The following is a 14,041-nucleotide window of genomic DNA, read 5'->3' as shown; positions in this document are numbered from 1 at the left end:
CCTTCTCTAAAGGCACTGACTTTTCAGGCAAGTCCCTCTGAAAACAGGGGATTTTCTCAAAAAATGACTTTGGAAGGTGGAAGGACAAATAGCCTGGAGTCTGGACAAATGGACACTGGTTCTGACTCTACTACTATGAGCTTTGTGATTCTGACCAAGTGATTTAACCTCCTCCTGCCTCTAAAAGAGATCGTTCATCTATTACCTGAGATTTCATCTTGGTGTTGTTCAGAGTGGGTCTGAACAGCAGGTTTGAAGAGGCAACAGAGGGATAAAGCAGAGCTGCTCTCAGTGGAAAGCGCCCCACTGATTCCGACATGCTCACTCAACCAGTTAGAATAAGCCCCTAAGCCTTACGGCAGAAAAATGCAGAATGTATTAGAAAAGCTGAAGGGAGACCAGCAAGATTGGTGAATTAATATTTATCGAATTACTTTGTACCAAGCATTATTAGGGAGTATTGAAAAATATAGACCCGCAAGCCAGGCAACAATTCTTAAGAAAAATGACAATGGTGCACGGAAGAAAAGTCTATGGGAACAAGCGGTGCTGCTGCAACGGGCTACATGTGTCCCAAAGACTCCGAGAACGCTGATGGGAACATTCCACTTGTGTGCCCTTGAGGAAGCAGTGACAGGGAGCCCCGTCAAGGAGGTAGCATTTGGATTGGGTCTTGAAGACTCTTCCACAGATGTGAAATAAAGAGAGAAGAGGAGAAGACAGTTTACAATCAAGTGTTAAATTATATTTTAGTGGATATTTAGCCCTAAGGTATGACAGTAATCTGATAAAACATGTGATTCATCATTTAGAATAAATTCCTGTATATTATGGCTTTTTTTCCTTCTTTGCTACCCTCCCCCACATGTTTTTTGTATAAAATTGTTTTCTGGTGTTCAGCGGGCATTTGTTCCCTGCCTCAGTGAAGTCTATCACACACTGCCTTCTGTCCAAAATAGGAAATCTGAATCTGGTTCTTGGTTCCAATTGGGAGCTGGTGGTTGAATAGAATAGAAATAGCAGCAGAAGCTGCTAAAAGAGGTGGGGAAAGAATGAGGAAGTGCTTTGGGCTTGTAGTCAGTGGAAAAAGTGTTTCGGAGAATTCCCCTCATTTCAGGGCCATACCCTCACCAAAGTCTTCCGCCAGGGTTCATCCTATAGCAGGCTGAGGAAGAGTAAAGGGGGAAGGGGGGGAGAGGGAATTAGGCAGGTGTGGTGGGTGGGAGTTGGGCGGCTAGATCTGGGGCCAGCCGGTCTGGGCTTGAATACTAGATCTACTCTTTACCAATTCTGTGACCTCCCCTAGACTGCCTCCTAACCCTTCTAACTCCCTCCTCATCTGTATAATGGTGACAGTAAATGAACCTGCAGCTTAGCCTTGTGGCAAGATTAAACAAAACATATGCCCAAAACAAATATGACAGGACCTAGAGCACATGCTAGATGTAGTACAGGGTCACCATTACCACTTGGCCACTAAGCTCCCTCCCCCCGCTTTCTGGCTGAAGGGGATTGGGCAGGACCAGAGGATTATCTATCTCCATCCCACCGGCCTCTGTACCTGACTAGAAGATGGACATCTGTCACAGATGGCTCAGACTCCTTAGCTAGGTCTTCCTACTATACAAAACTCTCCTCTTATACCTCAGACCAGTGTACTCCTGGGAGGAACAGCTGACATGTCCCTTCCAATGGAGATAGAGAAGACCTGATTACAAAGGAAACCAAGGGGTTAGGGTTGCTGGCTAGCTTTCCATAAAGGCTCATAAAGTTGTTCTACTTTAGGCTTTTTAAGGTGATAGAGCCTATTTTTTAATCCTGGATTCAGAATTTCTATACCAGAAAGGCTTTCTCTATTGCTACGTGGTCCTTGGACTACTTGTTCTGAGGCCTAATGCTGGCTCTGGTTATGATGTAATTTTCCTAATGAACCCGACATAGAACATTGAACTCATGACCCCTATATTTTGGTTATAGTTAAATCTTGATTCATTTAGCTCATGCTGTGTGTCAAATGTATCATGCAAAGGCAGAGTGAAATATTAGAATAATTCTTGAGAAACCTAATGTTATCATTTACACTTTCTATAATGAAAACTAGTAAAGATGTAGTTTCAGTTAATGCCCCTTGCTGACTTATTCTTATATGCCTTGTCTTTTGAAACCAAGAAACGCATTTGCAGTAGCAAGATTTGCTTTTATAGGACTTCAGATCCTTTGGCTCAGTCTTAAGTTGGGAACCTTCTAGCCACCAAAAGGACGAATGATCTCAGCCCACAAGAGGCCTAATTGACCACACCAATTTACCAGTGAGAGAATAGCCCTAAAGGCATGCCCCCAGGACGCAGGAGAGAGACGAGCATCAGAGTGCCCCGCAGTGCGTGCTGGAGAGGGAGTATGTAGAAGATGAACTAGGCCATTAAGCCCATCTGCCCCACACAGTCAGGCCAAGTGAAATAGGGATTAGTCTGGCCAGCCATAAACATCATCAGGTTGAGTTTTGAAAGGGTATGGCATGGGTGGCCTTCTCTGCAATGTAATTTTTAACATTAACAACTACTATTCTCTTGTCATTAGAATTACAGAAAGAAAGAAAGAAAGAAAGAAAGAAAGAAAGAAAGAAAGAAAGAAAGAAAGAAAGAAAGAAAGAAGAAAGAGAAAGAAAGAAAGAAGAAAGAGAGAGAGAGAAAGAAAGAAAGAAAGAAAGAAAGAAAGAAAGAAAGAAAGAAAGAAAGACCCAGTTCCGTTATGTTGGCACCCTCTCAAAAGGATGTGGACAGTTAAATTACTTCAGGACTAAAATTAATTACTTTAGGGTTAAAAATATTAGTTTAATCCATGCAGGGAAGTAACCATGTAGTGACAGAAGTTTTAATCTTGTTAATGCCTAATTTTTTAGTCTTTAAGGTGAAAATAAGGCTACATTGTTGACCATAAAGACCTGAATAAAGCAAAAGGAAGCTTTGTTTCTCCTTCTGTTGCCTTGAATCCTGGCTGGGAGGATGGCAAGAGTCCCCTCTGGCTTGTCCACTGTCATGGGCAGATACACTGGGTGGTAAGAGGAAGGAGCAGGGGACAAAGGCCAGCATGGCTTGGAATTTGGATAAAGAGGATAAGGAGCATTTGAGAGAGGGAAGAGATTGGGGCCAGCTGCTCTGCTGCGAGAGAGAGCTGATGTTGAGTTTTGCTGTATGTCCTGGGCAGGATTTCCTCTGCTGTTTCTTGGAGACTTCTCTAAAGATGTTATCATGTTATCTGTGGATGAGCCCAAGATGGGCCCTGAGGGGCCTGATTCCGACCCATGACACTTATACTTTTTCTTACCTGACTGACTGCATAGGTTATGTGAATTCCTCTTAGTAAACCGTCATCATTATTAGTCATTTCCCAGGATACACTTGGGTGATGTTGTAGTGGACAGTGTGTCAGAGAAATCTGAAAACAGATTTCAGATGACAACCTCATTTCAAACACTGCCTGCCCCAATCAAGGAAACCAGATACAAACTCAAACACACCTGGTTTTGCTCAAAGTGATCTTCATAAGCTAATTGTTCTGAAACCAAAGCCAATTTGCCAGCTGAGAGTTTGCTTTAAAAATGACAAGAGACTTGGGCACCTGGGTGGCTCAGCGGTTGAGCCTCTGCCTTCGGCTCAGGACATGATCCCAGGGTCTCGGGATCGAGTCCCACATCGGGCTCCCTGCAGGGAGCCTGCTTCTCCCTCTGCCTGTGTCTTTGCCTCTCTCTCTCTCTCTCTCTCTCTATCTGTCTCTTGTGAATAAATAAAAAAAATCTTAATTAAAAAAAATAAAATGACAAGAGACTGCTTTGATTGTTCAAAAACAGGAAACTTGATGCACCTTATACTGAAGTGTGATAAAGCAAATTTGCTAAGCAAAGAAAGAAGGCCAGAGAGAGCTAGAAATAAAAAGACCAAATCCATATCCACAGTCACTGGTATAAATGCCCAGGCAGCTGCTTTTCATCGAAGTTCATTTCCTTAAACCTCATGACCATGTATGCTGGGTTTTAGTGTTTATTTTGACTTTGTCTTTTATCCAGGTCATATATTTTAATCCTCAAGCATATCAAACATACTGAGGAAAGAGAGGAGAATTGTTAAATGTTATGACTTTTAAGGCTAATGGAATTATGTTATTATATTGAAACTACTAAGGAGTTATAATGAGATTTAAAATATGGGCAGTTTTAATGCCTTCATACTTTCAGTTGTGGGATTCAGACATCAATAATGTGAAATACACTGTAAACTGCATTTCAGCCCATTGGGCATGAGAGCGAATTTGCCTGGGAGGGAGAAGCTCAGTCGTTTGGGAGAGAGGGTAAAGTAGGCCAAGGAGAGCTTGGTTGTGTGCTGTATTCCAGCAAGTGGAAACCCGTGGAGACAAGGTAAACATGATTGGAGGGTGTTTATCACGGGGTAACCCATGATTAGCAGGGGACAGTGGTTTGTGGACAGTGAGATGAATTGTTAATTTTATCAACAAAGGAAGTACCTGGCCTCACTTTCTGAGCTTAAAAGTAGATGTGCTTAAGTATCCCCTGAGAAAGTTAATGCAGACTCCCAGGTGGCACACTTAAAGACTCCAATCCAGTCAGTTTTAAGTGGCTTCAAATAATCTGCATTCAAAACAAGCATCTCCATCCCCCATCCATTTCAGGGGGATGAGGCAGGGGCCCTGAGGCCACACTTCAGGAAACACTGATATCTCTCCCAAAGGCCACACAATGGGCTGATGTCTGGCTTATTCATATAAAAATGGATTATTTTATGACTACTCCCATTGGCCATTCTAATGATTTAGGTCTCCCACAATTGATCAGCAGATGACATAATGGAAAGAAAAGATGGTGTGAGGGAGATTTGCTGTGACCTGGGCCCTCAAAACATTCCATTAATGGCCCTAAAGTATCGTCAGGGGCTCTGGAGTGCAGCTAACTATTTGAGTTCCCAAAGCATGGTTTTTTGTTTTGTTTTGTTTTGTTTTGTTTTGTTTTTTAACTTCTCTTTCTAGTGGCCAAAGAGGTCCATGGGATCCATCTCTTCACAAGTCTTGCTTCTAAAAAAAATCTCTCCTCAATACCCTGCCCCCGTGATCTGCCTCATTCTTTTCCCTGTTCCGCACTGAGAATGTGGGGTGTCCTTGCTTTGAACACCAACTTTCCTGTCTCTTTAATATGTGTCACTTCCCATCAAGTAAGGCCTGGCTTCCGCACCTCCCTAACTTTCTCCTCTGAGTTGTCATTTTCACAAAACACACCAGCCCTGCCTTCTTACAAAATTATTCAGAACAATGTTCTATTGACATCAAAGGATGTTTCGACTTTCCCTGTGAGTTTTAAATCCACTGATGATGAATTTAATACTCATTTTTGGCTTATTGCACTGAATGAAGGAAGCAAAGACAGTGGTGAAGTGGCATGGAGTTTCTATGGTCAATTACATGTTCATGACTTAAACACATTTTTTAATCTAAAAGGGCCAAAAGACCACTTGTGAAATGATGGGCATCGAATCCCCTTGGGCAATCTGGCCAAAAACATGTTCTAATCATCTATTTCTGTGACAGTGAGTTGAAGAATCTTTTCTTTATTGTGAAAACAACTGGCTGAGGTCACTGAGTTCCTACCAGCCTTTCTGGAGCTAAGTGAACTGAGCTGATCAGGGGTGTCCTTGAGGCCAGTGACCCAGCCAGCTCTTAAATCCTGAAGTTTCTGGTAGCTCGTATACTGATTTAGAACACCACTGCACCCGGAGAGCCTCTCTCTCTCTCTCTCTCTCACACACACACACACATGCATTTTCATAAGAGCACCTTTGAACTATAAGAAGGTGATTTCCACTAAGTGCTTAAGATCTTGCCCATCTCACTACTGAGAAAATCCCATCTTTGTCCCATTTGGAGGGAACTTTTTACATCAGCAAATTATTAAATTAATTTATTTCTATAGTAATGAGACACATCAGCAAATAAAAACCAACAATGAGAACAAGAAAGCAAAAGTAGAGTAAGTAAGAGTAGTTTCAGAGTACTGCAATTTATATAGAAATCAGACAAAACTAAGAAAATATCCAAGTTCAGCAGCCCACTTAGGAACTCTATAAAACTTAACTCTCAGCTCTGTCAAATATCAATTTTATTTTGATGTTAAGAAACTGAAGCTTTGAAAGCGATATGTATGTGCATTTCACCATGGATGTAATCCATGTCTTTGGGGCCAATTTCCTGAGTTCCAGTCCTGGCTGCACACTAAAGGCTGTGCAATCTTAGGTAAGTCACTCTCTCTGTGCCTCCCTTTCCTTTTTTTTTTTTTTTTAAAGATTTATTTATTTTATTTATTTATGATAGACATAGAGAGAGAGAGAGAGAGAGAGAGAGAGAGAGAGAGGCAGAGACACAGGAGGAGGGAGAAGCAGGCTCCATGCCGGGAGCCCGACGTGGGACTCGATCCCGGGACTCCAGGATCGCGCCCTGCGCCGAAGGCAGGCGCTAAACCGCTGAGCCACCCTGTGCCTCCCTTTCTTTCCTCAATAAGGTACCTACTTTACAGAAATGTTGTGAGGAATAAATGAGCTAATTTATGTAAAATACCCAGTACCTAAGAACCATCCAATCACTAACCAAGATTATTTTGTGTTAATGTGGGAAATAGGTACAGAGGAAGACAGAAGCTTTACCCTCTTGGGATTTGCAATCCAATAGAAGAGACATGTGTTAACTAGTCACATAACAATTATTTCTTAGAATTTTCATTTGTGCTGTGAAAGAAGAATGCCTTACCAAGGGCTGTGAACATGGTCAATAAAGGGACCATGGGGAGACAAGGGAGAGGTCCCCAGTGAGGTGATTTTAGGCTGAGATTTGAGGAAAAGAAAGATTTCCCCAAGGAAAAGGATGAGTCTATGGGGAAGGGTTTGGGTACACAGAGAAGGCAGTCATGGTATGACACCGAAGAGAGGTGTGGTCATGTGGGAGGACCACCCTCCGCTTGCAAGGTGAGTCTTGGGGAAGAGCCCTGCCCCGTTCCAAGAAGTTTTGTCTTGTAGCCCAGGATCAGGACAGGGGCAAACTCTTACAGCAAAAGAAGCTCAAACTTGAGTGCAGAGCAGAAATAGAAATTGGGAAGAGTCAGGAAGATCTTTAGAAGGACATTAATCTTCTCTGGGAGAAATGTTTTTCTGAGGTTTTTGTTTGTTTTTTGTTTTTGTTTTTACTTGTTTTTGGTGTGTCTATTTTGTAGACTCATGGAGAAAACTACAAAATGCAATCCAGATGTTCTTGCTTCCCAACTCTGAGGATCTGAAGCTGATCTTTCTCTCTATCCAAGAGCAGAGAAGCCAATGGTGTTCACTCACTGCAGACCCTGGCAGTCTTCAAAAATAAACCCAAGGAGGACATGGGACCTGCTGCTCCTGAAAGAGGACAGCATTCCCAAGAAAATAAGGAGGCAGAGAGTTCAGGAAGAGAGAATGGTAAAAGCAGAGAAGCAGGCGAAGAGGGAAGAGGAACAGTTTTAGAGCTTGTGTGGGGACTACCCCCTGCACGGCTGGGCAGGGTGTGACCTTGCTTTTTGATTAGACAATGGGAGCGAGGACCCTGGAGTAGAAAAGTAAGTCAGAATTCTCAGTATTACATCTTTCCCCAGTGTCAACTATTTGGATTTATTACCAAAGTCTTTGTGGGATGAATGGCTTTGGCCTATCTGGGTTCTTGCTTCTAGAACAGAGGCCAAGGGGATATCTAGAATAGAGAAGAGGATCATCAGTGGCTAGTACAAGAGACACCTTTGTCATGAGCTATATTATGGGCAAAGGGTCCATCTGTAGACAGTACTTGGCTGGAATAGCCACATGTTTACATCAGAAATGTGAATGTTCTTTAGGGTTCTACATGGTCATCCCCCTGTTTACCATTCCACCCTCTTGGCTACCTTCCATACCTTAAACTCACCATGTTCTGTTTGTCACAGGGTGTTTTCATCTACTGTTTGCTCTATTACTCCTTTCCGTCTACCATCTAGTTAACTCCTATTCAGATTTTCTAAAAACTCAGCTCAAATTTCTCTTCTTCCAAGCAGACTCACCTGACCTCCCTAAGTGGTCAATCCCCTTCAGTGGCTGAGCATCCCTTCTATGTACATTCATCACAGTTACAATTTCATCTGGTTCATGCGATTGTTTGGTTACTGTCGCTTTCTTCCATAAGACTGTAAGTTCTATGAGGGCAGGAACCATATTTGTTCTTTATGCAAACTGTATCTTCCACTGCAGAGCACAGTGTCTGACATTCAATCCTGATTTCAGTAAGGCCTTACCTCATGGATGAGAAGAGTGGTCTTTGCTGGCCCACACTGTGACGTGGTGTGTGTGTGGGGGGGTGCAGCTAGCCAACACTCTGGCCCCGGGGGTGAGTGCCATCCTAGCAGAGTCACAGGACTTGGAATTTCTCCTGGCTTCGCACTGCTGGGGGTGCCAGTAGGGAGCCGGGCTCTGAAAACTCCAATGTCCCTTTAAGTGATTTACTTATTCCTTAAAAAAAAACTTTTTGAGGCAATTTTAGCAGCTGATCATCGTGGCTTGGCTGTGGTTCAGTAATTTTCCTGAAAGACAAAGGCTCTGGGCCATTTCCCTGAGAAGAGGCAATCTCATCCCTCTTGGATAAGAGCACATTGTCTATTCACAAGGGGCCTTCAGAGCTCTAGTTCTTGGGGGAGAGCCCAGGAGATGCAACAGCTGCAGACTCAGTGCTCCCAGGGTGCCAAAGGTCAAAAGGTCAAGGGTCACTTTTTGTTGAAGGATACCCCAATCCATGAAGTCTGCCAAATAATTGTCCCCTTCCCAACTCATAACCTCAACTTCCTGCCCAGGCTGTGGATGCTGCTTGTTTCCAAGGTTGCACACGATGCAATTTGTGACATAAATGCACATGAGCTTGGAGCTCTCTCGTCTCTCAGGGTGAGGGGCTCTCCTAGCTCAGTGACCAGTGAACTTTGGGCATCTTTCAATATGTGCTCCTCAGCAACTAAAGGGCCAATTGTCTTGGAGAAACAGTCTGTTCTTCTACCAGGAACCTGAGTTCCCTACAGTCAGGGCCCTTGTCATTTCCAAGTTTCTGTGTTGAGTCACCATGCAAATAGGACACCAGCCATACCAGGTGCTTACAGAGTTGTTGGGCAGGACCCCATTCTCCATTGAGTCACCATAAGCTTTTTGATCCAAATAACTAGATTTGAAGGTGGTATACAATAATCGTGGAGAACAAATTCACTCACAGGAGAAAAAATGAGTCATTGCTGTCTGAATTATCCCTTAGCCAGCAGAGCCTCCAAACAAGAGGCAACATTGAAAGCAAATGTGGTGCATGATACGGAGTGGTGTAGCCTCCAAGAAAAGCCATTTTCCCTGTCGGAGCTGGCAGCAGGCCCTCTCTGGCCTCCAGAAAGTCATGGCAGAGAGTCCTAGATTCTGACACAAATACCAGTTTTCTAGTTGGCTCTCTGGCAGTCATCTGTCAAAAGGCGGTGGGTCAGATGAATTCTTTATAAAAAACAAAGTAGATGAAATGAGACACACACACACACACACACACACACACACACACACACTGAGCCACCTTGTTGTGGAGCTCTCCAATCACAGAAAAAGAAGACAGTTCATTATATTTATTCATTCATTCATTCATTCATTCATTCCTTTGTTCAACGATAATTCATTGAGTGAAATTGTGTGGAGCACTATGCCAGGTGCAAAGCAGAGCTTTTCTTCTCCTCCACACTAGTCTTTCTCAGCCATTTCATATCTGTTCACATTATTGATGGGCTTGAGACTTAAAATTAATAACTTTCCTAATTTATTCTGAGAATAATCCAGATTAATGAAAGAAGAGAGTAATGAAAGAGAAAGTTTGAAAGACAAACCTTGGATGGTTATTTGAATCTTCAGACTTCAGTTTTCTCAGCTATAAAATATGGAGATCAATTACATTTATGTAAAGTCTACTCTGTTTTATATCCATGAAGTGAAAAGAGTTTTTAAGAGATCTGATTGATCACTGTTCCAGCTTTTACTGTTTTGTGATCACTTACCCCAAAGCTTAATGACTTAAAACAACAACCACTTTATTATATCTCACAATTTTATAGAGAAGGAACTCACACAAGGCTTCCTAGAGCACATATTATCTCCATGTTGGGTTGACAGTGTCCACTCAGTTGTATTCAAGTGGCAGATGGCCTGGTCTGGAAGCACCAAGATAAAAATCCCATGGCTGGTGCCTTGGATAGGATGTAAAGGGGGACCTGCATTTAGCGGAAACAGTCATTGGAGGGCCTAAACTTTGCCTTTCCAAGATGGCAGCCTCAAGTAATTGGACTTTCCATGGTCACTCAGCACTCCCAGAGTGTTACAAGACATCCAAGGCAGATCTCATGATATGAGACTTCTCTTGAGTTAGCCTTTAAGTCTCAGAACACCACTTCCACCATATCTTATTGTTCAAACAATTTACGAAAGCCAGCCCAGATTTTAGGGGAGGGAAGAAGTAGACTCAACCTCAACCTCAATGGGCAAATTGCATGAGTCACATGAAGGAGAATCCTTGATGGCAGCCATCTTGGAGACAGGCTACCATGAGAATTTAAATGTTAGAGGGTTTGAGACCTGGCAATTAATAATTCTGAATTTCCCTATGATCTTGGATTTTTCCTTCTCTTCCTATAAACTAGTTCCTGAAGAAATTATTTTACAATGCTTTAATATTATGAGTGATTTTTAAATCTGATTTTAAAATATTGGATAAGCTTCAAGTTGACTGATAAAGATCTAGGAAGATTAAGAGAAGTGCAGCAGACACATAAGACATCAGGTTCCGGAACTGCTGCGTGGATCGGCTCCTGGATTCCTTCCAGTTTGAAACCTCTGATAAGAGGGATTTCACTCCCATCTAGATGCCCACGACACTGTCTCTGTGCCTCTGGCGTGTTCATCAGATGCCTTAGGGTATGTGTCTTTTGTCCATCACTAAACTCCAAAGAACCTGCAGGGTTTTTTCTTCTGTTTCTTCCACAAAGCGTTAAGAGGTTTTCAAGCACTGCTTGCTAAATGAACACACTCTGGTGGGGTTTTCAGGAATGCTGGAAGTAACACAAAGAGTAGGGTGATACCAACTTCTGGTATTAGAAGGAGGCAATTCCATTATCTCTAACAGCTATGTTCAGCAGCTCATCGATGCTTTCTAATGGGCAATAAAAGTGAAAACATCCACTGGGGGTTTGGTTTCTGGCCTGTGTCTCAGCAAATTAAATAACTCACACTTCGTGGCAGGAGACAGAAAGGGTTTGTGTTGTTAGTTTTCACAAGGAACAGACCTTGATCTCTTTGTCTGCACACAAACCATTCCTGGCCCCAGGTATGGCTTTCCAAGACACTGTTGGCACGGTATAGGAATTCTGCACAACACAGATAGGGGAGGGTGGCTGGTGGCCAAGGAAGATTAATGATTACCCTGATGACAAGTGTAATTAGTGTGAAAATGGACGAACACTGGGGAAAAAAACAGAGGTTTCCTTATTTATACTCCCACTGGAGAATCAATTTCAAGATCATAAATAAGTAAGATGTGAATTGCACACCCACAAAAGATAAGGGCTGCTTGTTTTTCCATAAAATGTGGATGCCACTTAAGCAAGAGCCTACTTACATTATGTCTTCCAATTCCAACTATAATCTTTCATTCCTTTTCCATTTTAAGGGAAGTATTTCAAGATAATGGCTTCAGAATTCTCCTACAAGGAACCACAAAATATTCTTATGACTATATAATAACTACACCATGTATGTATATAACCATATAATAACCAAAGCTCCTGTTTTTCGTTTCTCACTTTTACCCCCTCAGTTGAAATCTTGGCTCAGTCTCTCATTTGCTATGTGTTCCTAGGCAAGTTACTTAATGTCTCTGCTCCTTAATTTTCTCAGTGTTAAATGCAGTTAATAATCATACACAGCTATACAGTAGTCTTACTGTATTAAGATTAAATAAGCTACCATAAAACAATGCCTGGCACATAGTGGGTGCCCAATATGTATATCTGGGCATTTCGCCCTCATTTCTCTTTGGATCCTCAAAACAAGCTAACAAGCATTAGGGAAAGATTGAGATTTAGAGGCTCACATTCTGAAGTCAGACTAGGTAGGACTTTCCTCTTACTAGCTGCACGATCTTAGCAAGTTACTAAAAGCCATCTGGGCCTTGGTTTCCTTATCTACAAAACAAAGATGGTGGCAATGTCTATTTTATCAGTTACATTCGATGCTACATAAGACACTTAGGGGAAGGCTTGCCACGTAGCAGGTGCCACTGTTATATTTGCCGTTGTCAAATGGCAATAAATTGTGTTGGGCTCACATAAAAGTCCACTGACTGCAGTGTACATGGTGATGTATACCAGGCCCTCATTCAAGGCCGATTTCACAGATCGAATAGGGCCCCATGCCCGGAAGTTCCCCACACTTGGTTTAATTCTCTCCTGTCTCCATCTCAAAATTCTTAATAAGTTTTCACACAAGGAGTCCCACATTTTAATTTTGCACTGAGTCCTGCAAATTATGTAGCTGGTCCTCCCCCACATTTTGGAATTAATTCAAGAGTCCAGCCACCCAAGAGGCCACTATCATGCCAACTCATATAGGTAGTTGGCATTGACTTTGGGACATGCTTAATGTCTGAGCTTCTGTAACAGAAATTATAAGCATATTTCTATATATTGAGCTTTGTCCTCATGGTCAGCGTAATGGAGCAGGGGTTCAGCTGTGTTTTATTCCAGTCTCATGCTTCTTCTCAGACCCACAGGTATAACATGGAAATGAAATGTTCACAAGGTTATGGGAAATCTACACTTCTCACACTGTGCTAAAGAGGTAAAATGTTTCAGACACACACTCACTATTATGTAGGACTATTACATACAAGCCATTGCGTTAATTTAAAAAATGCATTAAAGTATTCCTGAATGTATAATAGCTCCTCGTCATTACATAGTTCCTCAATGAATGACTATTAAATGTACTCAAGTGTTATTAGGCAGGAAATTGAGAATTTTTTATGGTCATAGAGGCCTGCATACTTGAAACAATCGGGAAACTCTATATTGGGCTGTCAGTTCCTGACCTGCCAGGTCCATTTCAACTCCCATTTGAGCCTTTTGGTTCTTTGTTCAGAACCGTGCGCATAGCAATTGCACAGTACACGTGTGTCCTGTGAACGGTACGTGTCTGCCAGCTTGATCAGACGTCTGTTTTAAGGTCCTGAACACGGAAAATGCATTCTGTAACCAGAAATGAAAAAGGACAGTGAATTCAGAGGAGATACTGGGAAATGTGAGAGATTAAGAAGGGGACACTACAGAATGTTTCCGTTCCTGGAAACATAAGAAATGATGCATCGAGGTGACGCAAAGGCACAGCTGGAGCCCAGCTCCCCCAGAACGGCGGTCAGTCTGACATGGACGCAGATAGACACCAAGTCCAGGGCTCCGGGATGGCACACGTCGCTCTAGAGTTATATTCCTGTCACTCCCCTGCCCAGAATGTTCCAGTGACTTCCCCGCCTACAAAGTCCTACATAATCTGGCTCCCAATCCGCCTCCAGCCTGCTCCCCACCTTGCTCTGTTCCATTCACATTGTTTTCCAAGCTGCTCCTGGTACATGCCTTACACATCCTTTCCTAGTTGATGTTCCCTTTAATTGGAGCACCTTTCTACCATTTTCTTCATTCCTTGCTTTATTCAGATCTTTGCTCAAAGGTAGTATCCTCTGAGCTAACTCTCCCAGATGCCGTAGGTGAGATATATAGCATTCCGGTCATTCTCAAGCCCTTTATCTTGCTTTATCTTTTTAAAACATCACCTGCATTACCCTTTGTATTTCTGTGGTGTCAGTTGTTATTTCTCCTCTTTCATTTCTGCATTATGTATGTATTTGTCCAACTGCCTATTGGTTTCTTTCCACCCTCCACTAG

At 42.6% G+C, this 14,041-nt stretch overlaps 1 long non-coding RNA gene across 1 annotated transcript; it reads right to left on the bottom strand.

The window, feature by feature from the left end:
- Positions 1 to 10,564: 10,564 nt before the first annotated feature.
- On the bottom strand, positions 10,565 to 13,325 carry LOC144305704 (uncharacterized). The gene is made up of 3 exons (XR_013372717.1): positions 13,192 to 13,325; positions 11,722 to 11,806; positions 10,565 to 11,155 (listed from the first exon to the last, which is right to left on the bottom strand). It is a non-coding gene; the product is annotated as an uncharacterized LOC144305704 (long non-coding RNA).
- Positions 13,326 to 14,041: the final 716 nt, after the last annotated feature.

The sequence above is a fragment of the Canis aureus genome, chromosome 36, assembly GCF_053574225.1.
Source record: "Canis aureus isolate CA01 chromosome 36, VMU_Caureus_v.1.0, whole genome shotgun sequence".
Lineage (NCBI taxonomy): Eukaryota > Metazoa > Chordata > Mammalia > Carnivora > Canidae > Canis > Canis aureus.
Note: the sequence above shows the minus strand (reverse complement) of the source record. Positions and strands in the feature narration are given on the sequence as shown.